The sequence below is a fragment of the Elaeis guineensis genome, chromosome 1, assembly GCF_000442705.2.
Source record: "Elaeis guineensis isolate ETL-2024a chromosome 1, EG11, whole genome shotgun sequence".
Classification (NCBI taxonomy): Eukaryota; Viridiplantae; Streptophyta; class Magnoliopsida; order Arecales; family Arecaceae; genus Elaeis; species Elaeis guineensis.
The window spans coordinates 113,284,481-113,312,181 of NC_025993.2; the positions used below are offsets into that span (position 1 = coordinate 113,284,481).

General features: G+C 43.1%; 1 pseudogene; it reads left to right on the forward strand.

The window, feature by feature from the left end:
* The first annotated feature begins 2,130 nt into the window (after positions 1–2,130).
* LOC105038706 (uncharacterized) lies at positions 2,131–26,570 on the forward strand (annotated as a pseudogene).
* The last annotated feature ends 1,131 nt before the right edge of the window (positions 26,571–27,701 follow it).

A 27,701-nucleotide genomic window follows, 5' to 3' on the forward strand; every position in this document is an offset into this window, starting at 1 on the left:
GAAAAGAGCGGCTTCTATCTTCTTATATATAATTTTATGAAAATTGCCCAACAGTGAGCAGCGATGGAAATAGAAGGGAACAGCTATGTATAGGGTTTAGCATGACCAACAAAGGGAGGGCGAGTGGCAGATGAATTCAGAGATCTTCTTTTCAAGAGTTGGGGTTCAAATCTCCTTTCATCCAATGAGATTTCCATAATGATGGTGTTTTTCAAAAATCAAATTTTGTTGTTCAAAAAGAAAGACTTTTTTCAATGCTTTTGGAGTTTAGCAGGAGGGATGGTAACAATGATGAGTAATTATTATAGTAGGTCTTGCGGCTTTTAGAACTTGCCGTCGAAGTATTTGAATTGGAAAGAATGAAGAAGTAAGAAAATGAGACCACTCTTTCTTGAGATATTTTATAAGCAGATCTTCCCATCCACATCAATCATGAGTTTTTTTTCATTTCTTTTGTATATCATTGTCAAGCCCTTAGTGATAGGTTTTGAAAAAGACTTTTCATGTCATTCTCATTTAGGTCTGATTTGAATCCCTGTTTTGTTTTCCTTTCCTCCCAAACCTTTTCCTTGAAATGAGAAAGAATTTGGAAAACTCAAATTGTATCATTTGAGTGCTTATTGTTTGTCAAAGATCCTACTTCTATAATTGGTAGGTCGCCGGGTCATTCAAAAAAGTCATGTCTTCCGTAGTTTTTTCTTGTTAAAACTTTCATACCAATTTGATCAATGCAGAATGGATCGGTTAAATATTCTATTAGGGAGCCCAACCTTGAAAACTCTTCTATGTGGTATTCATTCTCATTTGGCTCTAAGAATCATATCCAGCAGTACTTGGAGCAACTCGCAAAATCCAAGCACTTCACCTACTTCATTGACTCTGGTGCATCTATGCATGTTACCAACCACTTGCAAGCTTCTTATCAAGAAGGCTTCTGATTGAAAATGAATGATCCATTATCATTGAAAATCAAGCACGTTCACATGTCAACATTAATTACAAAATGGTATTGTCACCACTACCTTTGTTCCATCTCAACATTAATTATAGATATTTTCATCAAAGCACTCAATAGAACTCAATTTCACATGACAATATGCAAGCAAGATATTTCTACTCTACACATGCTAGTTTAAAGAGTATTAGGCAATTATGATACTTGCTATTGGATTTGATATTGCTTGCTAACAGTCAATGCAACTCTATTATGAGAACCAAGCAGCCTTAGACATCATAGCCAACTCGATGTTTCGTGTGAGGACCAAACACATTGAGTTGGACTACTATGTTATTCGAGAGACATTAGAAATAATATCATCACTACTTTCTTTGTTCCATCTTAACATCAGTTGCCAAGGTACTTGATAATGTAAAAGCTCAGTGTTTCTACTCTATATGCTCTAGCTTAAAGGGGAGTATTAGTCAATCAAGTATGTAAACTCTTATTTTTCCATAGTCATTGGATACATTTTCATACTGTGTGGATGTACTCTCTACAATTATGGGATTCTTTTTCCATATCTTATTAGATAAACTTAGTCAAGCACATACGCTCTCATCTCTCCATAATTATTTTGATCTATTTCCATAATTGTACTATTTCCATATTTGTGCTCTCTAAAATCACAGATAATCATTGGGATCTATTTCCATATTCGTGATTTCTAGAATCAGGGATACTTATTAGGATCTATTTCCATATTGGTGCTATCTATATATACTCATGGATAATCATTGGGATCTATTTCCATATTTGTACTCTCTACAATTATGGATAGCTATAAAAATCTATTTTCATAGTCATGCTCTCTACATGGATAATTATTGGGATCTATTTCCATGTTCATGCTCTCTACATTCATGGGTTCCTTTGTTATTGACTTCTACTTTTGTACATATCTTATGGCTGCTCCTAAGATAATAAGATCTATATTTCTAGCTGTCAAGAGATTATGGGTTTATATTATATGAGATTATAGATATTCAACGATAAAATAGAGAAGATCAAGTCTTTCCTACCAAATTTTGCAGCTTTTGGTTATATATTTTGACTTAGAGCTAATAGGTTAGATAATTCTATGTTAGTTATGATATTTCTACAAATAATTTCAGAGCTAATAGGTTGGTCAAATGGGCTCAAGAAAGTTGAATCAGGTTGTTGTGCTTCTTTGTTCCCTGGTGGCTGTTTTAGGTTTTGCAATAGGAGAAGTCACAGATCACAGCACTCAGGAACTCAGCACAATCTTGCATATTGGAGCAAGTGAGAATCACAAAGTTTCCAATACCATCTGAAATGTTGCCTTTTATTGATAATGTTGCTCATTTCTTTTAGGTTTGTGTTTGTGTAGTTCTAAATTCTTGCAACAGGTGATTAATGATTAGGCTCCTTATCATTCTGATACACACACACCAAAAAAAAGAGGGAAGGAAACAAAGAAAAGTAGAACATCCATATGCAACATATAGCTGAGATGGTGTGGGGCTTGCCTAAACAACCAAGAAAATTAGGTTCTTATCTACAGCAATTATTGGATCAACACATGATTTCACCAAGCTCCTTCACTCTTTACCGCATCTCATTTGATATTATTTTGTTATAGGTTTTGTAGACATTGGACTGTTGATGGGTGCATAAGTGCTAGAATGTGATTTCAAAAATGAAATAAAACTGATATTGAACACTTTATAATTTGCACTGAGCATGAAACCTGTTGTGGCCAATCTCCTCATCGCCTGATCGTCGGGAACGAGCACCTGCAAGAGAAGTCCACACTGACCGGAGATGCCTCCGGCGGGGACCCTCCGACGGTCAAGTCAGAGAGGAGACTAGGCAACAGTAGAAAAGAATCAGGAAGACTCAGCGAGAGAGAGAGTGAGAACTAGAGAGAGAGAGAATGAGTCCAGGGACTTCGAAAGAACCTCTCCGCAGCACTGTTACCTTCTCCGTTTTATAGTAGAGCACGGCGTGGTGCCGCCATTAATGGCGTAGACAACTGGGGGAGTTGTCAAATCATCGGAGGCTGTCAGAGTCGCCGTGGATTGTCAAGTCGCCGTGAGCTATCAAATTGCTGGGATTAATCTATGTCCTTGGCAGGACAATGCCCCAGGGTGGCTATGCCGCACGTCCTTATTAGGACAGCGGCCCACAGCAGTCGTACGGTGTTTGGGGGAGCTGATTGACCATGCATCGGCATTTAGTTGCGGGGCATTGGGTGAAGACCCATGGACACCGTCGGCTGGTCTGGCGCATTGCGGGAATCTGACATCGACCGCCACCCCCGCCTGACAGTGAGTCGGTAGAGTCGAGCTCCGCCATTCGGCTAGTCAGGAACAGAATGGATCCATCCGACCGACATACCTTCGATCGGACAGTGTTGACAGTCGTCGATTGGTGCGGTCGGTAGAGTCGGACGTCGGTCAGGCAGGCCCGAGGGTGAGTCGGCGTGAAAGGGGTCGGTCGGTATATCCCAACAGTTGCCCCCCCACTCCTGAGTCGGATGTCGTGCTGGCCAATGTCTTTGCGTGGGCGACGGCTTCGGGCGAAAGGAGTGGATATCATGCTCCGACTCTGGCGACCGTACCAATGATCGGTCCGGCACCAGATATCTTATGGGTGTCAGGCATCCCATCGGTGTCAGACATCCCATCGAAAACAGAAATCTCCGTTTCCGCTGTCTCCTCGGGAACGCAAACCGCCACAGTTTTTCTGCCACGTGGCAGGGGGCCATTGGGCCGAACCCGTTCAGACGGATGGAGGCGACGTGGCCTGATCTGAAGCAGGTGCGTCTAATCGTCGGACCGAGGAAAGGTCCAGATGCCGTCACGTGTCACGATCTGGGAGACCCTCGTTGGGCATGCTCTCATCCCGACCGTCAAGGGGCACTATATATATAGGGCCACCTGCATCCAAAATTCTATTTTTCGTAGCCTTGTTGCCGAGACTCTGGTCGAGTGGTCCCCCTTTGTCTCAGGTAGTTGTCCCTGCCTCCCTTCTTAGAAAGTTTTTCAGGAGCTCTCGTCTTTGTCTTCTCATTTTCTCTTTGCTTCCTTGGAATTTTTTTCCTTTTTCTTCTTCTTCATCCTTCGACCTTGGTTCTAGTGTCATGGCCAGAACCTCCCAACGAGGAAGTCGGTCAGAGAACCCGACTGATGATTCTCGATCGATCCCAAAGGTGGAGGTTTCTTCACTTTCGGGGCTGAACGTCGATCGGCTCAGGGAGCAGTACTGCATCCCGAAGCAGTTTCGGCTGTTCGCCCCTGGGGCCGATGGTCGGGTTAACAACCCGCCTCCAGGCCAGGTGGCTTTCTATGTCGAGGATTTTCGGGCCGGTCTTCGCTTTCCGATTTCGGAGTTCGTCCGAAACATACGGGACTATTACGGACTTTGTCTGGCGTAACTGATGCCGAACTCAGTCCGGCTGATAGTCAGTTTTATTTTGTTGTGTCGACTTTTATCGATCAATCCTCGTATTTCTCTCTTCCGAGCCTTCTTTGTTCTCCGACCCCACCCTAAAGCCCGAGGGTGGTGGTTTTTCAACCCTCAAAAGGGTTTTTCCTTCATCACTGGTCTTCCATCGTCAATCCATGGATGGAAGAACCAGTTCTTCTTTGCTTCTTCTCCACTTTCTTGGGGGTTCCCTTCCCGCTGGGGGGACCTCTGGACTCAGCCGAATGAGAACAGTCGGGTCGAGGACAGGGATCGAGAGAATTTTCACCGTTTGAAGGATATCTCGGTGCCGAAGCAGAGGGAGCTCATCACCGAGCAAGCTCTGTACGATGCCAGTTAGAGCTCGATTCCTCATCTAGGTCTGTTGTATTTTTTTTTTGGCCGGTGCTGATCCTCTGTTGAAATTGCAGGCATGTCGTCGAGGGTGAGGCTGACGGAAGCCGACGTTCGGCAACATGCGGCGCAGAAGAGGCCGGCACATGGAGCCGAACCATCGTGGCCTCCCAAGAGGCCTCAGGTAGCACTGCCGGGTGAGCCTGCGGCGACGGGAGCGCAGTCCGGCTCCGAACGAGCGTCGGATCGTGAGTCGATCATTGCGCTGTTGGTGCCGACGGTGCCTCCCGAAGCCCCATCCGAGGAACGGGCGACCGAGGGAGCAGCCCCGTCCGAGGAACAGGCGACCGAGGAAGCAGCCAAAGATGTGCCGGTCGCACAGCCGGCTGAAGAGGTTCGGGTAGAGACACGCGAGCCCGAACGACCTGCGTCGGGGGCCGTCGCTGCCTTGGGAGGGACCCAGTCGGGCTTGAGCCTCCCTTCTCTTTCTGACGTCAGGGCCTGGGTGTCCGAACGGAGGAAGGCCCCGATGGTGCCAAACAATGATGGAAGGTCGGCCGGCCGCGGTGCGTCGTCCGATGCCCAGTTTCCCGAAGGAGCGTCGGCCCTGGCCAACCATGATTTGGCCAGGAGGTTATGCCAGGAGACTATCCTTCCGGCCGACCATGAGATCATGAAGAATCAGCGGGTGTCTGACATGCTTTCTTCCTTTTACCCGACCATGGTCCGGGTAAGCTTCTCTCCTTCACTTTTCATTTTCGTCGTTGCTTTCTATCAGTTCGATCTTCTGACGGTCGGCTCGTTGTTTGCAGCTAATCTACAATATGTCCGAGCTGGAGGCCGGATATCGGAGGTTCGACGATCTCCGGGCAGCTTGGAAGGATAGGGCCGTGGCCGTCGAGGCCGAGAAGGCAATAATGGTCGATCAGCTAAAACAGTCAGTCGACCGTGAGGCCCGGCTCGAAGAGGAGATCTCCCACCTTACCGAGGAGGTCTCCCGCCTTACCGGTGCCCTGGCCGCCTCGGGGGCCGAGCTGCAGTCGGCTCGCAAGGAAGCCAAATGGAAGTCCCGCACTGTTCGCCGGCTGTGCCGCGAGTGGGATGACTACGTCGGTGAACTCAAAGCCGAACGCGAGCAGCTCCGAGTAAGTTTGAAAAATCTCACCAAGGCCGAGGAGAATTTGTGCTCCACTTAAGCCAATGCAGACATAGCGAGAGCGGAGGCAGAGTCGGCGAGAGAGGCTATAGGTCGGGCCATGGAGGACTTCCGTGGCTCCGACGAATATCGGGAGGAACTCTTGGAGAGCGATTTCATCTCATATCGAGTGGGGTACGAGGACGCCCAGGAAGCGGTCCAAGGCTTGTACCCAAAGCTCGATCTCAACAGCATCGTTCTTCCAGAGCCGAAGGGCCAAGCCACGGGAGAGTTGGCCGACCCATCATCGGGAGATCATATTGCCGCAGAGGAAGCCATCCCGGAGTAGGTCACCGAAGGCGAGACGGCTCCGAACCCCGAAGCTACTCCGGCTCGAGCGGCCGCGCCGATCGCCCCCGAACTTCTCCCAGTCGAAGATGCTGACTCCGACGAGTAGTCGGAGCATCCTTTGTTTTTGTTTTTGTTCTTACTTGGTGTACTTGTAGTTGGGCTTCGGCCCAATTTTGTAAATTCGATTCATACTTGAATGAAATTGAAAACTTTTTAACTTTCTCTCTTTCTTTACGTATCCTGAAATGTGTCTTGGAATGTATGTTTCATCGAAACGCCCTCGAGCGTATAAGTCGAAGGCCCGATGTACCTAGCTAGGACGTTCGGTAAGATCCTAGGTAACTAACCGGGACAGTCGGTAGCACGCACCATGGTAAAGGCAGAGCGAGCTCCGATTTTAGATCGACCTCCCGACTGTCGTATGACCCGACAGTCGAGAGTTTAAGTCGAGCGCCCGTTGCCGAGACCTGAGTCGGGTGTGTATGCCGAGTCGAGTGTTGATTGTCCTTCGAGCGTAGCTCTTCGACCTGATTGTCTCGTAGAGTCTGATAGTCGAATAATGCCCGACGTGTTTGGTTGATGACAAGTCGGTCATCCATTGCCCGGTGCTTTGTCGGGCATATGCGTCGCGACGTATGATAAATGGTGGTAAGCCGAATACCCTTCGACCAATCGTGATCTGGTCGGTATGTCGCGAATGCGACATTGGTCGCGTTGGCATTTTGCCTCTCTTGGCCGGAGCCAAGTCGGCAAATTAGCCAGTCATCTTGCTCGAGAGTTGACCATGGAAGGAGCATGGCTTCAACTTGGGGGGTTTCATCGCCATCGCTAGCCTTCCACCAATGTAGATATATCGGTCGTCGTAAGAATCCGACGTGCCATCAGCGATTGGACCGTAGATTCCCAATGGAATGTTGGGCCCAAGTCGTGGCATCGGGGCTCGTACTACTAGCGAGCACCGACGCACAGTTGGAGAGCTGAGATTCTAGACTCTGAAGTTTTGAAGCTGAGTTCGTATTCCGAACAAGGACACACAGAGTTTACTGGTAGTACAACCTCAGATTGTCGGCATTCCAAGTTCGGAGAATGGCGCTTCCTTCTAGAGTCTCCAGTCGATAGGCTCCCAGCCTATAGGTGTCCGCTATCTTGTAGGGTCCTTCCCAGTTCGGAGCCAATTTTTCTTGGTCTAAAGGCTTCGAAACTTCTGCCTTTCTTAAGACCAGGTCCCTAGGCCTGAAAAGCTTCGGCTTAACCTTAGCGTTGTAGTATCGGACCACTCTTTGTCGGTAGGAAGCCATGCGGAGTTGAGCCTCGCACCGGAGTTCAGATAGAAAGGTCCAAGTCGGCTCTCCGATACTCAGAGTTGCCTGGCTCGTGGTATTGCTCGACTCTAGTCGATGGTAGTTCGATCTCGAGTGGGATCATCGCCTCCATCCCGTAGGCCAAGCTGAAAGGAGATTCTCCAGTCGGGACACGGAGTATCGTTCGGTACGCCCATAGGATGGAATTCAATTCCTCGACCCAAAGGCCTTTAGCTTCATTCAGTCGGGTCTTTAGTCCATACAGAATAGTCCGGTTGGTTACCTCGACCTCGTCGTTGGATTGTGGATGCCCGACCGAGGTCAGCCTGTGCGTGATATGAAATCTCGCACAGAACTCTCGGAAGTTTTGGTTGTCGAATTATCATCCATTGTCGGTAATAATAGTGTGCGGTAGCCCGAACCTGAAGATAATGGACTTCTGGACGAAGTCTTCCATCTTTCACTCGGTGATTTGTGCCAGAGATTCGGCTTCTACCCACTTAATAAAGTAGTCGATTATGATGACTATGAACTTTTTTTGGCCAGACGTCGGAGGGAAGGGACCGAGTATGTCGATTCCCCACTGGGTGAAGGGCCACGGGGTGACAATGGGAGTGATCTGGTTGGCGGGTCGGTGTTGTATGTTGGCGTACCTCTGGCATGGCTCACACCTCCGAACCAACTCAGCCGCATCCTTTCTCATAGTGGGCCAGTAGTAATCCTGCCGTAGGACTTTGTAGGCCAAGGATTTGCCCCCCAAGTGATTTTCGCAGATCCCTTCATTACTTCTCTGAGTGCGTAGTCCGTGTCAGTCGGTCCCAGGCACCTGAGCAAGGAAAGGGAGAACGACCTTTTGTAGAGTCGGCCATCCATCATTACGTATTGGGAGGCCACCCATCGGAGTCGTTTGGCTTTCGCGGGGTCTTCAGGGCTGGTTCCGTCGGTCAGATACTGAATGATCGGATTCATCCAGTTCGGCTCGACCGCTAATTACAGTACCTCCTTAGCCCTGTCGATGCTCGACTGCCCGAGACTCTTCACAAATGTCCGACCCAAGGCGTCGTAGGCTGATGTCGCAAGCCTGGAGAGTGCATCGGCCCGAGCGTTCTCCGACCTGAGAATGTGGGAGATCTTGAAATACTTGAGGTGTGCCACGAGATCTCTCACCTTCTGGAGATATTTTGCCATGGTCGGGTCTCGCACCTCAAATTCGCCTTTAACTTGCCCCACGATCAGCTGGGAGTCGGAGAAGACTCTGAGGCTGTCGATCCCGAGCTTCTTCACTACTCTCAAGCCAGCGAGGAGCGCTTCATATTCGGCTTGATTATTGGAGGCTTTGAAGTTGAACCGGAGGGCGTACTCGGTGACCACTCCCTCTGAGTTGGTGAGCAGGAACCCGGCCCCACTCCCTCGAGCATTGGAAGCTCCGTCGATGTGCAACACCCAGGTGGACCCGGGGTCAGGTTCGTAGATTACAGCCTCTTTGGAGCTCCCGCCTTCCGATCCTTGGTCGGTTGTCAGGCACTCCGCAATGAAGTCGGTCAAGACCTGGGCTTTCAAAGTAGGTCACGGTCAGTATTGAATGTCGAACTCACTCAGCCTCACCGCCCATTTCGCCAGTCATCCCGATGTATCGGGGTGACGCAAAATCGCCCTCAAGGACTGGTCGGTGAGGACCACGATAGCGTGCACTTGAAAATATGGACGGAGTCGTTGTGCAGACATGATCAAGGCGAATATCATTTTCTCCATCTTTGAGTACCGAGCTTCAGCTTCGTGGAGCACTTTGCTCGTGTAATATATGGGTTGGTGAATTCGGCTCTCGTTCTCCTCTCTGGGGAGGTTGCCAAGTAGAGGTACAGCGTTTCTCCGACTTTCGGCTTTACAAGCAGTGGCGGGGAGGTCAGATATCTTTTCAGATCCTCGAAGGCCTATCGACACTCGTCTGGCCAAGAGAAGTCCTTCGCCTGCCTCAGGGTTTTGAAGAACGGAAGGCATCTCTCAGCCGACCGAGAAATGAATCGGTTGAGCACGATGATCCTTCCGTTAAGCTGCTGTACCTCCTTTTTGGTGTCCGGATGCCGCATGTCGATGATCGCCTTTATCTTCTCAGGGTTAGCCTCAATTCCTCGTTGAGAAACGAGAAATCCGAAAAACTTTTTCGAAGTCACTCCGAAGGTGCACTTAGTCGGATTCAACCTCATCCGATGTCGTCGAAGGGTGCGAAAAGTTTCTTTGAGGTCTTGGACATGATCTGAAGCCTATGCGCTCTTCACCAGCATGTCGTCCATATACACCTCCATGTTGCACCCGATTTGATCTTTGAAGATCTTATTGACGAGTCGCTGGTAGGTGGCCCCGGCATTTTTCAGTCCGAAGGGCATTACCCTGTAGCAGTAAAGACCCTTAGCGGTTACGAAGGCTGTGTGTTCCTCATCTTCGGTGCCATCTGGATCTGATTGTATCTGGCAAAGGCGTCCATGAAGATGAGCAGTCGATGGCCAGACGTCGCGTCTACCAGCTTGTCGATTTTTGGGAGTGGAAAGCTGTCCTTCGGGCAGGCACGATTTAGATCGGTATAGTCGATGCAGATCCTCCACCTCCCATTGGCTTTTTTCACCATGACAACATTGGCGAGCCAATCGGGGTACGTGATTTTCCTGATGAAGCCCACCTCGAGTAGCTTGTCCACTTCCTCGTTGATGGCCTTCTGTCTTTCGGGAGCAAAAGATTGCTTCTTCTGCCTCACCGACCTCATTCTAGGGTCGATGTTGAGTCGGTGAGTCATCATCTTCGGGGAGATGCCGGACATATCCGCTGTCGATCAGACGAAGACGTTGGCATTGGCCTTCAGCAGCTCTACTAGCTGCCGTTGCTCAGGGTCGGATAATTGGGATCCGACCCAGACCACTCGTTCGGGATTCTCCGCTATCAGGACAGAAACCAGCTGTTCGGTCGGTTCACCCTGTTCTTCCTCTCCCCGCTGGTCCAACTTGTCGGCCGTCAGGGAGTCCTTTGCTTCATTACTTCGAGCAGAGATTTGGAAGCATCACCGGGTGAGCTGTTGATCCCCGCGCATCTCTCCGACTCCATTTTTGGTCAGGAGCCGAACCAGTAAGTGGTAAGTCGAGACTATAGCTTTGAGGGCGTTTAGTCTGGATCTTCCAAGTATGGCATTGTAGGCCGAAGGTACTTGGACGACTGCAAAGGTTAGGTGGACGATGCTTTGTCGTGGTTCGATTCCAACTGTCACGGGAAGAGTAACTTCTCCTTCTAACGTGACGGCTTCTCCGGCGAAACCCACCAGGGGCGTGGAGACTCTCTCGAGCTGATCAGCCGATAGTCGCATTCGGGAGAAGGTCGAGTAAAATAAAATATTAGTCGAACTTTCATTATCAACAAAGATCCTTCTTACATCATAATTTGCTATTGTTGCCGAGACAACAACAGCATCGTCATGGGGAGTTTGGATTCCCCGAGCATCTTCATCTGTAAAAGTAATTACATCATCTTGGCGCAGCTTCTTCGTTGACTCCCCTCCAGCAGTCGTCCCCCGGTCTAGTCGTTTGGAGATCATGTTGATGACCCCGATCGTGGGCCGATTGTTCGCTGCCTCCTCAGTCGGTTGGGATCGTCGGTCGGAGATGGGTTGAGTCGATGGTTTCCTTCAAAATTTCTCGAGATACCCTCGACGTATGAGGGCCTCGATTTCATCCTTAAGTTGGATACATTGCTCGGTGTTATGGCCATGGCCCCGATGAAATCGACAGTACTTTCACCGATCGAGGCTCTTTGCCTTTAAAGGTAGAGGCCGTCGCAGATATTCTTCCCCTTCGATCTCCATCAAAATCTGCACACGAGGAGCAGAGAGAGGAGTATAGGAGTCATACCTGGGATGCATCGACCTCGGACTCCGCCATCGAGGCGATCTCGAGCTCCGTCGCTGGGGTGAGACCTGTTTGTCGGTCGGGGGCCTGCTAGGCTCGGCAGGGGCCCGACCTTTCCTTCGCTTCTCCTTCGGGTCCTTGGCCTCAGTCAGGCACCGGTCGAAAGCTCCTTCATCTGCGCGCATGTATTTGTACACGTGCTCCAGTAGTTCGGCGTATGTCCGAGGGAGGATCTTGTCCATGGAGTATGTTAAAAGGGACCCCCTTAGCCCCCTCTTCATGGCTGAGATAGCCATGTCTTCATTGAGGTCCCGAACCTCAAGCGTGGCCGCGTTGAATCGCATCACAAAGTGTTAGAGCGTCTCGTTTTCTCCCTTTTTGAGAAAAAAAAGGCTGTCCGAGGTTCGTGGGGGCTTCCGACTGGTGCTGAAATGGGCCACGAAAGTATGTTCGAGCTGTCCGAAGGAGTGAATGCTTCTTGAGCGGAGGTCGGAGTATCAGGCCCTGGCGGCCTTGCGAAGTGTGGCGGGGAAGCCGATGCAGAGAAGGGCATCGGTTGCCCCTTGGATCGTCATGAGAGCCTTGTAGCTCTCCAGATAGTCAACCGGATCAGTGGAGCCGTCGTAGGGCTCCACATGAGACATCTTGAACCGACTAGAAATCGGCTTGTCGAGGATGAGTCGGGAGAGAGGTTGGGCGGTCTGGAAGTTGACGTCGTTCGAGGACTTCTGTCCGTCCACCTGAAGCTGGGCAAGCCGACGGTCGATTTCTTCGAACCTGCATTCGTAGTCGTCGGCCCGTCGGTGCTGGGAGACCCCGGGGGTCGAGTCTCCCGACGAATCTGAGGGGGAGGCGGACGGTGTCCGCGACCGCTTCTCCTTCCTCGCTCGTTCCAGCTGGGAAGGAGAGGGTCGTCGGGATCGATGGGTACCATGCCGTGGCCGCCTCTCCCCCTCTTGGTGGGAGTGTTGTGACAGCTGTTCCTGAGGAGGAGATGGAGACCGACGCGGGCGTCGACGGCTGCTCCTGGAGGGCATCGGGTGTGCCGCTGGTTGCCCCGCCGGCGAGTGCGGTAACCGGGTTGGTTGTTGTTGAAGGCTCTTGACTGCATCCGTCATCATAGTCATCTGCCGCACAATCGTCGTGATTTGCGTCTCCATGGTCACCACAGGATGCGGAGAGCTGGGCTCCGCCATGGAGGGTGGAGGAGAGGCCTCTTCCCTGCGGGAAGAATGCCTCGCCGATCCGATGGCCCTCGATCGCTGAGCTCTGGTTCTTGTCATTTCGAAAGGATTTTTTTAAGCTCTGTGGAGGAAGTGATCCTCCCCCCTACCTGGCGTGCCAAACCTGTTGCGGCCAATCCCCTCGTCGCCTGGTCGTCGGGAACGAGCACCTGCAAGAGAAGTCCACACTGACCGGAGATGCCTTCGCTGGGACCCTCCGACGGTCAAGTTAGAGAGGAGACTAGACAACAGTAGAAAAGAATCAGGGGGACTCAACGAGAGAGAGAGTGAGAACTAGAGAGAGAGAGAATGAGTCCAGGGGCTTCGAAAGAACCTCTCCGCAGCACTATTGCCTTCCCTGTTTTATAGTAGAGCGCGGCGTAGTGCCGCCATTAATGGCGTAGACAACTGAGGGAGTTATCAAATCACCGGAGGCTGTCAGAGTCGCCGCGGATTGTCAAGTCGCCGTGGGCTGTCAAATCGTTGGGATTAATCTATATCTTTGACAGGACAATGCCCTAGGGCGGCTATGCCGCACGTCCTTGTCAGGATAGCGGCCCACAACAGTCGTACGGCGTTTGGGGGAGCCGACCGACCATGCGTCGGCATTTGGTTGCGGGGCATCGGGTGAAGACCCAGGGATACCGTCGGCTGGTCTGGCGCATTGCGGGAATCGAACATCGACCGCCACCCCTGCCTGACAGTGAGTCGGTAGAGTCGAGCTCTGCCGTTCGGCTAGTCGGGAACAGAATGGGTCTGCCCGACCGACATACCTTCGATCGGACAGTGTCGACAGTCGTCGATTGGTGCGGTCGGTAGAGTCGGGCGCCGATCAGGCAGGCCCGAGGGTGAGTCGGTGTGAAAGGGATCGGTCGGTATATCCCAACAAAACCAATATTTTGTGAATCTATAAATAAGTTTATTGCCATCGGACTTCTAGAGTCAAAGTTCATCTGTATCATATTTATGCTAAGCAGATTGCAGATCAGATGCTATTCCTGGAAAACTTTGAATAGGAATCAGACAGGAAGATGAAACAAAACAAAAATAGCAAAACATGGAAAAAATAGAGGATCTAATAATTATCAGTTTTCCAGAGATTATAAGGTGTTTATGAACATTCCATGTTTCATATGCTCAATGTTGCAGTTATCTCTTAAAAAAAAATGGAAGAAATTTTTGCAGCTATGTTTCATAATAAAAGAGTGATAGATGCATCTTTTCAGCATGTACTTGTTTAAGAAAAGTACATATTTACATCTCTGAAGTTTTTGTGATTTTACTCACTTTTTGTTCTAAAAAAATAAAAATAAAAATTCTTCCATTTGACCTAATTAGTAGTCTTAAACTTGTAAATAATCACACAAATACTAAGGGTGCTAATGTGTTTTGGTTAGGTCAGGGTTTTAGTAAACCTAAGCCCATACCCATTGAGGTTTTCAGTTTAAATTTTGCTTCATGCTTGGCCAACTTAAGGATCGCATCGGGTCCGACTTACACCCTACTCAATATACATTAAGCCTAGAAGTGTGGTGGAACCAGCTTCCTTTCAAAAAACCAAAAAATATACCTTGAATAACTAATTAAAGTTTAAAGTTTAAACCATCTGTCCATGTGTTCATCTCAGCCTTTGGTTCAGTAGAGGCTTTGTAGCCTGATTTGGAATTATAGGACATAGCCAACATTTAGCTTCAATCAAGGGATGCCACTAGTCTAGTAAGGCAGCTCAGCTAGAAGCCAGAAAGCTAGGCTAATAGCAAAACACAAAAGGCAGGAAGCCAGCTACTGTTGCAAGCTATTAGCTGGTCGGATCACAAAGCTTTTTTCTATCCCATATAGATCAGAATAATAGACGTCCCATTTTCAGATACACCACCACAAAATGCATTAGAGTGCTGTTACTTAATTATTTTGAAAATTTTTCAATGAAACATCCAATTACATACTCCAAAAATTGAATCATAAGAAACAAGTACTTGATAGTTAAGCATATAACCACAGTTAGTTAAAAATTGAAAAATACATTTTAATTCAGTGCGAAGCATGAACTCCAAAACATGTTCTAACATTTGATCATTTTTTATTCTATCCCTTAATTTATAACATACTAATATATCAAAATTTAGAAACTGAAGAGTATATAAATAAAATTAATATTATATATACATGTATGCTTGTATATGTATATGTGTGTGTGTGTATTTAAACTGGGTAATTAGTTGAGATCAGATCAAATAGGGACTAAAATCCCAAACGTAGACCAAATGTAAAATTTTCAATGGATCCGACTTTGAATCCATTCCCCACCCACTGATTAGCTGGTTGGGGTAGGTCCGGGTTAGGATTGGATTGGGTGCCGGTTGAGTACTGAGTTTGTGTGTTGGAGTGACAACCCTAACAAATACAGTATTATGTTATAAATTAGATGTAGAGTTTTTAAGTGACAAATCTTTGAGTTTACAAAACAATTTGTGCCAATTGAATCTTGTTTCTATCTTTCTTTCTGGCTTTTAAAAGTAGAAAGAATTTTATCAGAGGGGAAGAATGATTCGGTGAACACTTCATCAGCTAGAGCCGAAAGAGTTGATCCTTTGGATAATTTCAAGAAATACAAAGGAGGCTACAGCATCACAAACAAGCATTATTGGAATGTAAGAAGCACTCTATCTATCTCTCTCCCCCTCTGTTGTATGTGCACGCATGCATGCATGTCTGCACAAATTGTTGGGATTACGTAGTATTGCAAAAGTCATGATGATCGGGTCAGCCCTATATCTATTTTTAGTTTGTTCCTGATTTTCAGCTCATTTTTTGGCCATACTTACTATTTTCTTAAAGATTTGCTTCCACCTGATTCTAGCCAGATTTCCAGCCACTTTACCAACATTCTCTCACCTAAGTGCCCTAAAAATGCTACCCCATTTAGCCCTGTTAAAAACTAACCAGCAGATTTCAACTTTTTCTTAATGAAAACAGATTTTATTCTCATATTTTTTCACCTTGTTGCTATCTCATTGTGCAGTAAATTTGTTCACTTCAAGTTTTTCTAACTGGGTTTATTCTTGGTTTTGTTTCTACTATTCCTGCTTCCTCGCTTGTGAGTGCACACAATTGGAAAGGCTTGTTGTATCCTGAAAGATAGCCGTCAAAATACCTTCTGCATCTAAGAGGGGCGGAATCTATCCTTTAGGATAGTGTTTCATACCTCAGGCAAACACCATAGTTCCAATCCTGCCACAATTATTTTTATTACAATCTAAAGGATATAGATGGATCCCACTGTTGCTAGTACCATTGCCACTGGTTCCTCCAATGCTACACCCGTTGCTGTTGCCATGCTGTTGCTTCCTACCATACCTCTCATTGCTCGTAAGGGGTTTCTAGATATCTCCAAAATTGAAGTATTTTGCGGCAATAACTTTAGAAGATGGCAAGAGGCATCCTCTTAGCTCTTGATATGTACAATATTGACTTTGCTCTAATTACTCAAGCAAAGCCTGAAGAAGGAACACCTAACGATGCAAGCAACATAGAGATCTGGAAGTATGCAAATAAGGTATGTAGAAATACTATTTTCAGTACCTTATCAAATGATCTGTTCGATGTATACTATACCTACAAAGAAGCAAAGTAAATATGGGAGTCTATGAACAAGAAGTACACTGCTGAAGACGTTGGCCAACAGAGGTTTGCGATAGGAAATTATGCTCGCTTGCATATGATTGAAGACAAGGATATCAAGACATAGATCAACGAGAACCACAAGTTGATAGATGACTTATAGTCTGAAAACATCGAGTTGCTAGAAAGTTTTGTAGCTGGAATGCTGATCGAAAAATTTCTCGACTTATGGAATGACTACAAGCAATAACTCAAGCACAAGCGCAAGGATATGTCGCTGGAAGATCTGATTGTGTACATCATCATCGAAGATAGGAATATAAAGCCAGTGGAGGCCCCAAGGACCAAAGAGGTGATCTCGAAAGCCAACCTAGTGCAAGACAAGTCGAATAAGCATAAAAGGTACAGACACTCTAAACTTGATTATAAACCCAAACCTAATAACCCTACCTTCAAAAGGAAAGGATATTATTTTGTTTATGGCAAACCAAGGCACCATGCACCTCAATGTAGGAAGAGAGTGAGAAATGACAATCCTGCTAAGCTAAAAGCAAATTTGGTTCAAGCAAATGATAATGATATTATTGCTGCAGTCATTTCTCAAGTGAACATAATAGCAACTATGAAAGATTGGGTGGTAGACTCTGATGCTATCAATAAGACTGGCAAAATATGATCCGACCCACCAACCCGATCCGTATTCGATTTGCCATAAACATGTTTGGGTCATAAACGGATCGACCCATTTAATCCATTTAATAATTGGATCGGATATGAATTTTAGATATCTGATCCGTTTAACCTGTTTAACATGCAGATCGGGTTGAGTCAGATAACCCATTTAACCTGTTTAATCTATTTCTGACAAATTTAATCTGACTTGTTTAACCCATTTAAGATTCGTTTAACCTGTTTAATCTGTTTCTGACCCATTTAACTCGACATGTTTAACCTGTTTAATCCGTTTAACTTCTTTAACCCGTTTAACCTAATTTGATCTATTTAATAAATGGGTTAAACGGATCAGATCGGATTATTTGTTTAATAAATAGGTTGGATTCATGTTTAAATTTTTGACCCGTTTAATAAACAGGTCGGGTTTGGGTTGATGATTTTATGATCCGATCCATTTTTGACCCGATCTGTTTATAACCTGACCTGACCTGATTGCCATCTCTAGCTACCAAGTATATCTATCCAAACAGAAATGCTTTTACCTCCTACACACCAGTAGGGGAAGGAGAAAAAACTGTTTACTTAGGTGACTCAAGATCTACCTAAGTTGTTGGAAAAGGGAAAGTTTTTCTCAAGCTCACCTCAAACAAGATATTGGCATTGAATGAAGTGCTCCATGTTCCTACTATAAGAGCAAACCAAATTTTTGTGGCTCTACTAGGAAAGGTTGGGGTAAAAGTATCATTCGAATTTGATAAGATAGTAATGACAAAGAATAATATTTTTGTGGGTGAGAAATATTGTAATCAGGGACTCTTTGTACTTAATATTGCTGAAGTAATTAATGAAATGCAAGTACTTCTTTTGTTTATATGCTTGATGTTGTTAAATTGTGGCATGGTAGACTTGGGCATGTAAATATATCATATATTAAGAAAATACAATCTCTAGGATTTATTTCTGACATTGGTAATGCTCACACGAACAAGTGTGAACTATGTGCTGAAATCAAAACAACTAGAAAAACTTGTGCACTTGTAGAAAGAGAATCTAAACTTTTAGGATTAATTCATATTGATTTAGGTGATTTAAAACAAACTATGACTAGAGGTAGAAAGAGATATTATATCACTTTTATTAATGATAATTCTAAGTATACTAAGGTTTATTTATTGAGGAATAAAGATGAGGCCTTTAGTATGTTTCTGTTATATAAAGTTGAAGTAGAAAATCAATTAAGTAAAAAAATTAAAAGAGTTAGATCAGATAGAGGTGGGGAATATGTTTTGTTTAATGATTTTTGTGAAGAAGGTATAATTCATGAGGTTACATCTTATTCTCCATAATCAAATGGAGTAGTAAAAGAAAAAATAGAATACTAAAAGAAATATTGAACTCTATGCTTGTTAGTTCACATGCACCTGATAACCTTTGGGGTGAAGCCATCTTATCTGCACGTCATATTCAAAACAGAATTCCATATGAAGAGACTGGTAAGACACCTTTTGAGTTGTAGAAGGGTTGTACCCCTAATTTGAAATACTTGAAATTATGGGGGTGTCTTGGTAAAATGTTGTTATCTAAACCTAAAAATGAAAAATAGGATCTAAAACTTTAGATTGCATGTTTATTGGATATGCTGATCATAGTGCAGTATACAGATTTTTGTTTTGAAAAGTGATGTGCTTGAGTATAACACTATTATTGAAACAAAGAATGCTGAATTCTTTAAAAATATATTTTCTTTAAAATCTAAGAAAATAGCTCCTGGGCTTTCTAAAAATGTTGGTTTTGAAAACTCATATTTAGATTTGAGAAGGAGCAAAAGACCTAGAAAGAAAATTTTATTTGGAAATGAATTTTATACCTATCTTATTGATAATGATCCTGTGTCTTTTTTTGAAGCTATCTCCTCCCCTGATAATCATTTTTGAAAAGAAGCTATCAAAAACGAACTTGATTCAATTTTACATAATCAAACTTGAGAACTAGTTGATTTACCTCTTGGAGCAAAACCCATTGGGCGTAAATAGATTTTTAAAAGAAAATTTAATCCCGATGGCTCTATTGACAAATACAAAGCCAGACTTGTTACCAAGGGTTCTAATAAAAAATTAAATGTTGACTATTTTGATACTTTTGCACCAGCAATCAGAATTTCTTTAATTTGGATTTTGATCGCTTTAGCTTCTATTTATAATCTCATTTTTTTACCAAATAGATGTCAAAACTACTTTTCTAAATAGTGATTTAGAAGAAAAAATTTATATGGTTCAACCTGAGGGTTGTGTTGTTTCTGATAATGAAAATAAAGTGTGTAAATTGAGAAAATATTTATATAGTTTAAAACAAGCTCCAAAATAATGACTTGAGAAATTTGATAGAATTTTAATGGATATTGGATTTTCTACTATTAGAGAAGATAAATGTGTATACACCAAGACTATTGATCATGGCTGTGTGATTATCAATTTGTATATGGATGATATGCTCATTTTTGAAACTGATCTCAAAATCGTGAAAGAAAAAAAAAGATTTCTTAGCCTCCCAATTTGACATGAAAGATATGGGAAAAGCCAAAGTGCTTTTGGGTGTTAAAATCATAAGAGATATGAATGGCCTGATGTTGACACAAAAATATTATGTTGAGAGGCTACTTAAAAGGTTTGGTCATTTTGATGACATACCTGTTTGTACTCCTTATAATACTAACACTCAATTAAAAAAGAATAGAGGTAATAGTGTGGCTCAGTCTGAATATGCTCAGATTATTGAGAGTCTGATGCATTTAAGAAACTATACACGACTTGATATAGCATATGCAGTGTGTAGATTGAGTAGATATACTCAAAATTTCAATCATGATCATTGGACTGCTTTAGTCAGACTAATGAGATATTTGAGAGGTACTTTGAACTATGGTATTTTGTATAATGGATATCCTACTGTATTAGAAGGATATAGCGATGCTAACTGGATCTTCGATTCAAATGAGACAAAATCCATTAGTGGATGTGTTCATCCTTGGTGGGACTGCAGTAACTTGAAAATCAGCCAAACAAACTATCATTGCCAAATCTACTATGGAATCAGAGTTTGTAGCTCTTGAGTTGGTTGGAAATGAGGTTGAGTGTTTGAAAAACTTCTTAGCAGATACCGTTGGATATAAAACCAACACCTTATGTGTCTATGCATTGTGACTACCAGGCTGCAATAGTCATTGCAACAAATAAAACATAAAATGGCAAAAATAGACACATTAATTTAAGACATGATATAGTAAAGCAGCTGCTCAAGGATGGAATTATATCCGTCGATTATGTGAAGTCGAAGATGAATTTAGCCAATCCTCTGACTAAAGCTCTAGGAAGAAAGTTCATAAATGAAACATCAAGGGGAATGGGACTTAAGCCGACTTTAAGAAATCAATAATGATGGTAATCCAACCTATGTGATTGGTGATCCCATGAAGTAGGTTCATATGGGTAATAACAAGTCATTTGTTGATCAAAAAAAGCACTATTAATATTATTTCCTTCCTATGGTGTGGATAGTGCAAACTATAATTAATGAGAGATTGAGTTAACCTTTTAATGAATTTCATATCCCTTAGGGTGGTGTATTGAATTGCAGTGGAAACTCGATGGAATCATCTATGTGAGCGTGGAGTGGAGCCACTCGCATGAGATTTTTTAGCAAGATCTCTAGAGCACTCATGAATAACCAGGTATGTGCATGGCCTATTAGCACAAACCTGCAATGAGTAGCAGAAATTATCGAAGTGTAGTGTGATTGGTGAGACTTATAATTTACTCTAAGGTTTTTTGGTTCATAGAAGTTATAAACTTCACCAATAATCTTGTAAATTATAACTCATTCCTTCTAGGACTGGTTCATAGTTCAAAAGGCACCTGATTCGATGCATTACACTAAGTTGAGTTAACCTAGCATCTGTTTGATGATATCCTTAGCCTTTTGAAATATGTGGGGGATTGTTGGAATTACATGGTATTTCAAAAGGCATGAAGACCGGGTCAGTCCTATACCTATTTCTAGTTTGTTTTTGGTTTTCAGTTCATTTTTTTGGCCATGCTTACTATTCTGTTAAAGATTTGTTTCCACCTAATTCTAGCTAGAATTTCAACCACTTTACCAACGTCATCTCACCTAAGTGGCCTAAAAATACTACCCCATTTAGCCCTCTTAAAAACTAACTAGTAGCTTTTTTTTTTCCCCAACCTTTTTTTTGATGAAAACAGCTTTTATTCTCACATTTTTTTCACCTTGTTCCTATCTCATTGTGTAGCAAATTTCTTCACTTCAAGTTTTTCCAGCTAGGTTTGTTCTTGGTTTTATTTTTACTACTCCCGCTTCCTCACTCGTGAGTGCACACAATTGAGAAGGCCTATTGTATCTTGAGGGATAGCCATCAAAATACCTTCTGCACCTAAGAGGGTAGAATCTATCCTTTAGGACAGTGTTTCACACCTCAGGCAAACACCGTAGTTCCAATCCTACCACAATTATTTTTATTACACAAATAACAATAGCAACGACAAAAATGATAACATAATTAAAGTAAGAGACACAATATTGTCAAGAATGAGCAGCAAATCCCCGAAAATATCCTCATGAACCTTTGTACAAGGGCAATTATCAAAATTGTAGATAATTACTTCTATAACCAAAAGAAAGCTTCCAACTACTAGCTAAATAAAATAAATTAAAGCACCTGTATTTTTGAGGGTAAAATTATGGCTCCATTTCAATGCAATCTTTCAAGATTATCAACAATATATTACCTTCAACTTATAATAACAATTTGCTCATTCTTCAACCATAGGACTCCACCTTGTACCAAAGCCTGGAAAGCCTCATGCTTCCCTAAAAAAAAAAAAAAGAAGAATAACTTTTTTTTGGAAACCTTGATGACAATAACTACTTGCAACAATTTAAAATAACATCCAACACTTTCATTTACTTCCTCTTTATCCATAAGCACTTGAAGTTTTCATGTAACCTCCACAAGTTGTCTTATTTCACCTAATTCAAATGTTGAGATTTAGCACTTCAAATTCGACCTACAACAGTGAAAATCCATATGCGGAGAAGTTCAGCATGTAGTGCATGATGCGAGAAGCCTGAAAACAAGCTCGGAGACACAGTGCGTGAACATCGCGGCAAGGCAGGCCTCGCAGGCGCATGCAGCCCCGCAAGATGCATGGCTGAGGAGCGCGCTAGCCCAGCATGGGCATGCAGGCACGCATGAGCCAGCGCAGGTGCATGGCCCAGGCCTAGGCGCACACGTGCTGGGGTTCTACACGGAGATTTTACATGGTCCATGGTGGACCACGGGAGGAATTCATGGTCCATGTCTTGTGCATGGACCGGAGAGGTGCAGGGGTGATTTATCATGGCATATGAAGCCTTGTGCACGATCCGACGGCTAGCTAGCATGGCGGTTGCGATCTGACGGCTGGGAGGCTTGCACAGGCATGATTGGGCGGCCTGGAGCGCTGTTTTGCACGATCTAAGGGCTACGGATGCAAGCAATTAAGATCCAATAGCCAGAAAGAGTTGTTGAATCCTGTTGAAGGTAGGACTTCGATTTGGGCTGGGTTTTATAGCTATAAAGGAGCCTGACAGCCTGAGAAGAATAGTGTGCATCTCCGTGAGGGTCTGAGAGTCCATAAGCAATTGAGAGCATCTAGACATCCATAGCAGCAACTGAGGAGCGGCTTGGCATGAGCAGCAAGCAGACTAGTCGAGAGTATCCCAAAATGGCCGTGGGTGTAGGGACAGAGGCTGCGACATGATGTAGTGGCTTGCATCATAGAAAGCGGCCAGAGGCATCGAGAACCCTGACATGGCAGGCCTGTGAGAAAGTCTCTTTGGAGAATTTATGAGAGCTTTTGTAAGAGGTGAGAAGTGAGTACTTCTTGTTGAGAGAGTGTGTATAAGAGTTGAGAGTGGGTGTTCTCCTCTTGTACTTATTTTCTCTTTTATAGTGAAGCCTTTGCATGCCCCATAGAGGTAGACCTTGGTCTAGTCCACGTATTTGATTGTCTCTTATTTTTATTTCTTCTTTCTTTCTACCGCAACAATTGGTGAGAGGGCCGTAACAAGTGGTACCAGATGCCCCAACATCAAATACTTAAAAGCAGAAGTTGTAAGAACAATAAGAATCAAAGACCACAAAAAAAAAAAAAAATCTTTTCTTCTTTAAAGAAATTAAAGAGAAGAAAATTGATTCCTTAATTAGTTTCTGTTTTCAGTAAGAAAATTGATTCTTTAATTAGTTTCTGTTTTCAGTCTACAATATTTACAGGTAAATATGGATACATCATTGCAATTCTATGGCTTGTTGGTGGCCTTATTTATGCTGGAATTCTACTTACCACTAACATTGACTTCACCAAGAGAGCAAGAACAGAGAAAAGGCGATTCACCTGCTCCAAGAGATACTCTTTCTGTCTATTTTGCCCGGCATTCTCTTAACAATCATAGCAATGTAAGTCTGGTTATTCCAGCACAAGGCCTTAGTTTGAATGTTCACAGGAATAGAGATAGTGTCATAATAATAATAATTTCAACAAAAAAAAGGACCAATGACTATGGATAAAAATACCTGCAGAGTTTCATCTGGAGTAGTACTTGGTGGAAGCTTAGGATTTCATTCAAGAGCCCAGTCAATTGAAAACATCATTGCAGATACTGCAGAAGAAGCATTAGGGGCAATAAACAATGTTACTGAAGCTGTAGGGGCCTTCCAAAAGATCTATGGTGGCCTTGGATCAACCAGCAGTCTAAATAACACATTACAGAAGCTTAATGATGAAGCTAATAGCATACAGAGAGTGACTGAAGAGACTGAGACTGGTGAACAAGGGTGTCAAAATATTGTGAGAACCAAGAAAAATGAGAAAAATCCGATAACAGAGTTAACCTAACCACCATTATATTGTCGCCGCTGATGCACACAATTTTTTGCAGGAACATGGTGACTATTATCACCATTGGGCTAAATCTGATTGCCATTCTTGCTTTGTTAGGTAAGTTAGCTAATTTTTACACACTGCACTCTAAACTTAGATCAGAGCAATCACACTTCTTGTATTAAACTTTTCTTTTCTTTGTATTGCAGCATCAAGGCCTCAAAGGCTTCACAGGGCTCTCTATCTGTAAGTAAACTGTAAACTGTTTAATATCGTCTAAAAAGAGTCCAACTAGTTACTTATTCATATAAATCTTGATTCTGCTTTCTTAAAGAAAAAGCATTTGAACTCGAGCACCTCCATATATTTAGATTTTAGTGAAGATGAAGAAACATACCATCTTTCATTGTTACAATGCCCAGACAGAAGTGTCACAACTGAGATCTTTTTTTTTTGGAAAGATCTAATAAAATCTTCCCTACAACAGGCTTATCATTCTTTGCTGGCTGTTGACATTTCTCCTCTGGATATACTTCGGACTCTATTACTCCCTAGACAAGTAAGCCATGTTCAATCTTCAGAATGTGAGAATTTCTTGTGTCTGAGCAACTTACTAAAGGATAAGTTTTGAATTTTTTCCAGGGTTGCTGATGATTCCTGTGTAGCTCTTGGTGAATACAGATTGAACCCTGAGAATAGCACATCGAGTTCCATCCTCCCATGTACCGAGCAGCTTCCAGCCAATAAACTTTTGCATGATGTTGGAGCTAGAATCCATGATATAATTGGTCAGGTATTTAATTTCTGAATTCATTTAGAGCAAAAAAATAACCATATTGCAGTCACATGGAATCTTTCTCCAAGATCTTATCTATGTATCCCTGAAAGACGATAATCCTACTAGGTTACCCTGAATTGCTCTAATTAATTTTTCTCAAAAAAAATGCTCTGACTACTTAGAGCACATGTTATCCTGGATGTTTCCAAACTCATTCTAAAGTATTTCATCCACCTCTATTCTTAGCATCAGAACCCAACATACATGCACTTCACTAGTTCATGTATATGAATGCATCTGTAAATATATTAGCGTACATGAGCCTGTCTCTAGGCTTAAGATGGTTGCTTTGTTTTCCTTGCCTGAAGTCAATTATTGATAGCACTAGCCAAATTTAAATGCTCAACTAAAAAAATATAGCAGCCGTCCATAAAAATTTTTCACCGCAAAACCTATATCTATTTTTGTCATTTTGTTAACCATGAACGATGTTATGGAGTCTTATGCAACTTCAGTTGTATTATTATGTTTTAACCCTATCCGTCAATGCATTTGTATGGATGTGCATAATGCTACCAAACTTCATCACAACCTTAGGTAACTGTAAGCCATTCTGGATGACATCCTTAGGGTGTCATGACACATTTTTTGTGAACCTGATAGTTGTTGAAAATCCCTGTAGTCCATACCAACTCATAAACAAATCACTAAATTAAAACTTGAGATGGACATAGAGATGATGGTAAGTGTTGATCAAACAATTTTGAACACTCAATATGGATCTCTCAATGGACAATCAAGAAAAAGGATTCTGTATCCATATAGCAACTGTAAGTAATTGGAATTATCTATTTAATCTGTAAGGCTTCAAAACATCTTATTTCAGACACCTTCTGTTCCCATGTAATGAAAATAATTGAAGAAACATTCACTTAAACAGAAAACAGATGTTTAAGGTGTCATAACTTCAGTACATACATACGTACATACATATATATACATCACTCAACACATTCAGCACGACACAAATACATCATTTACATATAGTTTAATGCTGCAAACTTTCATCACTCAATGCATTCAGCACGACACAAAAATTACACCTGCAAAGTATGCAGGCGAATGCAAAAATATCAGCAGTGAAGTCACAGGGTCTTCCAGATGTAGAACATATCTGCAATCCTGTCTCTGGACCACCTGAATGCAATTATCAGCCAGAAAATTGTTCCTATGGCACAATTAAGATAGGAGATTTTCCCCAGGTAAGTTTGTCTTTTGCCTTCATTTCTAACATTATGTTCTTCTTATTTTCATATGAAAGTCTACATTTGTTTTTTGTGGCATGTTCAGCATCAGTTTGTCTCATTTCTAAGCTGTGAGAATATACAAGAAGTTTGAGCATTATATACTCTGATCAAAATATATTCTCACTTTTAATAAATGATGCCTAACTTAGTGTTATACTTTCGAAGATTTTGAAGAAGTATACCTGCTCACACAATGATGGTACGTGGAACCTGTATATCAGCTAGTGATTACAATAGAGTGCTAGTCTATGCGAGTTCCCTTCAAAATGTAGTCGATGCTTTTCCTGGAATGGAGAAGCTGATGGATTGCCAGATGGTGCAAGATGCATTCTCTGGGATCCTTTCAACCAGTGTAAACTACTGAAGAAATATGTCCACACGACATGGGCTGCATTGGTAGCTCCGTCAACGATCATGGTGACTCTTCTTCTGTTCTGGATATTAGAAGGCCAACATGACAAACGATCCCATTCAACTGATGGCTCTGTAAAACCGCATCCAGCATCAATAGATACATCGCAGGTTGACAACTGAGATCGCTGCTAAATGCATAGAACTTAAAATGGAACCACAATAACAAGTTTCCAAGGAATACTGGATGTGTTTAGCAATAAAGCTAAAGATGAGAAATTACAAAGAAACGAAAATGTGGTGAGATATAGATGGGTGAGTGGAACTTCTCTTCTTTTTCTAGATTTATCCCCTTTGCTTGCTTGGAGAAACCAGCCACAGATGTATAATATAGGATGAGATTCTTTCAACTTACAATATAAGAGCCCATCAAATTTGAGTTTTGTTTTTTTAAACTCTCAATATCAAAGCTCTAACCTAATGCTGCTTATTTGCATGTGGTTCGCCATATATTTCATTTGGTAGAAGGCTTAGATGAATTAATTAATTCAAACCTTTAGAAGGCTTTCAAGTTTCAACCTAGACTTGTTAAGTGCCAAGGTTTTATGCTGTTTTTGTGTTGACCATTATAATTTGCAATGACAAAACTTCCAAGCCAAGCTTTCAATCTAGACTTTCAACCCAATTCAGGTTAAACATGAACAAGATCAATGGTATATTTTATAATTAGAGCATAAGATACAATTTAAAGCAAGCCATCTTTACCCAAATTTCCCTAGTCTTAATTCAGTCCTCGGCTGAGGTAAATAGATGTATCGTCGCATTCCATCACCAATACTGGCCTAATTAGCCAAGATGTAAGCCTTTATAAATCTTGAATAGAAGTGTAATCAAAATCCATTAGAATCCACACATACACTCAAAAACCAAACAATGACTAGAAAAATCAGAAAAGAAACATACTTAGACTTCGCCTTTACCAAAACCATAAATCTGTAATCATAGTCCAATCTTTTCCACACTTTCTCTCTTTCCTAATCTTTCTAATCTTATTTTTAACCTCTAAGCAGATATTCAGCCAATAACTAACTAAAAGTAAAGAAAAATCTCAAGAAATCATCAACCATGCATATCCTCTACCTCATCAATCAGGCTTGAGGACTCCTCCATATTGGATTGGAACTTGCCACTGATTCAAGAACTAAATGAATATTGTTTATCTGATTTAAAGCCCCAGCCACATAATCTTCGACCTCGTTCATTAACTCAGAAAGAGATCCGAGCTCGTTCAAGCAAGAACCATATTCCTTAGATTGGAGATTAATTGCTGAACTGGTCTGAAAGAGTTGAGAGGAGT